We start from the raw sequence: 4,079 nt of genomic DNA, 5'->3' as shown, positions 1-4,079 counted from the left end.
CAGTTCAAAAGTTCTTCCTACACCCACTGGTCGTCTGGATGGGGATGACAACTTTAGGCATCATTATCCAGGTGAGGTTGTGTGTTAAAATTACGTAAAACAAGTTAACCTGGTCAAGAGATTGGTGCCTCAAACAATCTCATGAACCAATATTTTCAAATTAAGGGATATATAGGGTTACGGGTATAGGTTTAGTAGTACCGGTGATGGAGCCGATTGTATAAAGGTGCTCTTTTAGAAGGCACCTGGCACTGCTCCATTGTGTAACAACCAAACGAGTTTCACTTTTCTGTGGTCATGCAAGTTTGTGAGTGATACACAAGTGACGCAAATGCTGAGCATGTGGTATAGAGGGACTTAGAAGTAGGGCCTCTCCAGAGAGCCTGGTTACAGGAAGACCAAGAGGTCTTGCCCTCTCTCCCAGGGATAACCGCCTAGAGCAGAGAAGTTGTGTGAGCACGAACATCGAAAAGTGAAACAAAGAAACGAAACCAGGTACTGGTGGGTTCAGAAACTGGGATCTGCGGATCAAGCCATTTTAGGGGGGGGGGGGGGATTGTTATAATTTAAGTAGTCCTCAGTTATTTGGCCTGAGTTTAGGTAAAAGGCTTGTCCGCAGTGTATGCCTTTAAAATAAATAGAGTTCTTGTAATGCAGGCAGAAGCCTCTCAGGGTCTGCGTGTAGCAGATGATACACTCAGAACATGTTCCTGAAAGAAGGCCACCGGCCTACGCTGACCTCAACATGTTCACCACAGGAACAGTAAACATAAGGCCATGTTTTCTAAATACCAAATTCTTGTATGTCAAAAGCCTCATTAAATATTAATCGAGTAGGTGGGTATTATGACCCCACGAGGGGGCTCAACCAATAGTCTGGTCTAGGGGATGGCAAAGATGTCATATTTAACCCTTTCCTAGTCTAGATTAAAGAAGTAGATTAGCTGGAAGACGTCTGATTCTTGTTCTGCTTCTTACTTTCACACTAGCTCTCAATGCTGACTGGAACCTCTAAGTATTTTCATTCTATATGTAATCTGATATAATGTATGCTATACATAGGTAGTCTAGTGTAACGAAGCTTGTAACGCAACATGAAGATTGGTGTGGCTAGGATATGATGAACTGTATTTGTATTTCTGTTTCCTGAATAAATAACGTGAATATTGAAGAAGCCTGAGAAAGTCTAGCTCCTGCTTGCTGTGATGAGTCATGTGTGCAACTCTTGCTGATGAGTTGCTGGTGCCGGAAAAAAGGTGATTAGAACAGTTTATAACATAGGGATCCCCTGTCCATTAGAAGATATGTCCCTCAAGCCTCTGACTTGTGCTGGCGGTGCAATAAACAAACTGGATCATATTATCACATATGGTGGACCTGTAGTGTTATCCAATCCTTTTGGAAACAGGTCTTTCAATTTCATTATTTACTATACCTATCATCCATTCCATTTACCCCGGAAACAGCCGTTATCAGTTCTACCAGGCTCGATCAAATTTGCTAAGTAGTCAATCTTTAAGCCCAAGCTACACGATACGATTAAATCAGACATGTCCGATCGGGATTCGATTCAGTTCGATTTGCAATTGCAAAACAATGGCAAATCAAATTGCATCAAATCCTGATTGGACATGTCGGATTTATTCGAATAGTACAAAGAATTGTATCGTGTAGATTGGTGCAAATTAAAATGAAGCCCAGATTGCTGGTCACCAGGAACTGGAAGTCCATTAGATGCCCTTCTGTTATCGATCTTGCGCAAGAAGTTAACCATATCATGAGGATGAACGAATTACTATTATCTGCTCAGGGCAAACAGTTGGTGTGGACACAAAGATGGGCAATCTGGATGGATTTCAGAAACAGCAAGCTACTTTCTTTTGTAATAATTAAATGTGCTGGCAACCTGGTATTTTCAAATGTAATGCTTAAATGACAGCATGGTAAGGGTCTATGTGTGTTGCAGCACACCCATCTCCCCCTCTTTCCCCCTGCCCACCCCCTTTACACACACAATCCTATACCTAACCCCTGATTTACCCTTTCCAGTCTCTCCATACTAGTCCCATCCTTTCATACATAAATAAAAACCTGATTGCATCAGGATATACAATGGAAGTTCGATGTTCTTTGATAAATCTTGCTTGTATCCAATTGACATTAGTTAGAGCTACCCGTTACAGTAAGTTAGCTGTTTATATGCTGTTCATTTGTATTGTCCTGTTCTGAATAAAAATAATTTTCAAAAACAAAACTATAAAACTGAAGAGTATTTTCTTTGCTACTACTGTTTTAGTAATTATCCGTACTACACAACCAATTCATCATAATTTCTCATTAGTCTTTTTAATGTTAGATGAGTATGTATAAGGCCTCTTGCACACTGCAAGTGATTCCGCTCTTTAAATCAGTTTTTACGTCCGATTCAGATTCCAATTTGCAGTGTGCAGGGAGCAAACTGCAAATCGGAATCTGATGTAAAAACTGATTAAAAAGCAGAATCTGAATCACTTGCAGTGTGCAAGAGGCCTAATACAACAACCAAGTGATACTGGCAGTGTACGGTTTTTATATTTGGGATACATAATATTTGGGATACATAATTTCACAATTCATTAGTGTGCTTTTTGGCTTTGAGTCAGATTTCTTTAGTTGTGTAAACTGGAATTTTTTTTTTTTTAAGTAAAAAAAAGATAAGCAAGAAAACTATGTATATTAAAATCGATGGAGGAGTCTGCACACACACTTGCAGGAACAAAGTGCAGAAGTTTGTCATCTCACACACACCTCTGACCCCTTCTGGGTCAGATGTAGTTGGACAATAAAAACTTCTGCACTTTGTTTCTGCAAATCTGTGTGAACGCCTCCATTGATTTATTATATTGAGCAGTCTAGGAGTCTTGTACCAGCACCCACACCCAGGTGTGCGGTTTTCTCTTGAAGCAAGAAAACCAGACATGCTAGCAGCACTCCTTGTGGGGCAAGCAAGTAGCTTCAGGCAGAAAACACATTAGGACTGGCCCTGCCTGTGACCCAGGGATCCTGTTAGAAGACATGTAGCAACCACTTCCCCAGCACATAGCCTCATCACCTGGGCCACCCAATCCCCCCCCCCCTCCGTGCTGAGTAGGGATGAGTACACAACCTTTTAATTTGCACCAGCTGGCGGCAAACAGACTGAACTGCTCAGTAAACATGCTATTCAGCCTACCGCCTGAAATGGAACCAACTTGCCTTGGCCACTGCCTCACTTCCAATGCGCTCCACACGGCTCAGAGTTTTACAGTTCCACCTTGAACTGAATTAACCTTGTGAATAGCACATATCTCCCCTCCCTCCAAGGGATGATTTAACTTCATGAATTACTCTGTACTCCTACTTTATAGTGCCATGTGGTCAGACCCAATACCCATTCAGCAGCTGAATCCAGAGAGGAAGAGTCCTGTGTACCATTTTCCTAAATCCTACAGGACATATCCTGACTGCCTTGTTTTGTGTTTAACCAGGCAATTCCAATAACAAAAACAAACACCATATTTTTTTTATTGGTTTATTAAATGTTGATTTGCCAGCAAGACTTCCATATTAGTAACACAAGACAAAAGGAAGTTTAGACTGCAATGAACATGTGATGTTGAAGGTACAGGGAAAGGAGCCTGTAAAGGCTTCAGTCTAAAAAATGTCTACAACCACCCTAGAGACCCCAAATACACTCACCATGACCACACCAGGATCATGGGTTTGTAGGGGGAAATTGGCAAAATATACTGAATGTGGCTATCCAGGAAAAAAAAAATCCATTTGTATGCCAGGACAGCACAGTCCCAGTTTTATCTTTTAAAAGCTGTGCTGTTCACAAATTCAAAGAGACTTTAGTTAAATAACATGGAAGGGAAAAAAAAAACAAAAAAAAAAAACTTGTTACCCTGAAAATGCCAGATGGAATGAAATAGAAAAATAAGGAATGCTGAAAAGCAAGCTGGAATTTGTGGTGCACCCAAGTTACTAGCTGCAGTGCCCACAGTTTACTAGTGACAGTACAATGCAGCCATCTTTGCATGATTCTGGGAATGTAAGGG

The sequence above is a fragment of the Hyperolius riggenbachi genome, chromosome 11 (genome assembly GCF_040937935.1).
Source record: "Hyperolius riggenbachi isolate aHypRig1 chromosome 11, aHypRig1.pri, whole genome shotgun sequence".
In the NCBI taxonomy this organism is placed as follows: Eukaryota; Metazoa; Chordata; class Amphibia; order Anura; family Hyperoliidae; genus Hyperolius; species Hyperolius riggenbachi.
Note: the sequence above shows the minus strand (reverse complement) of the source record.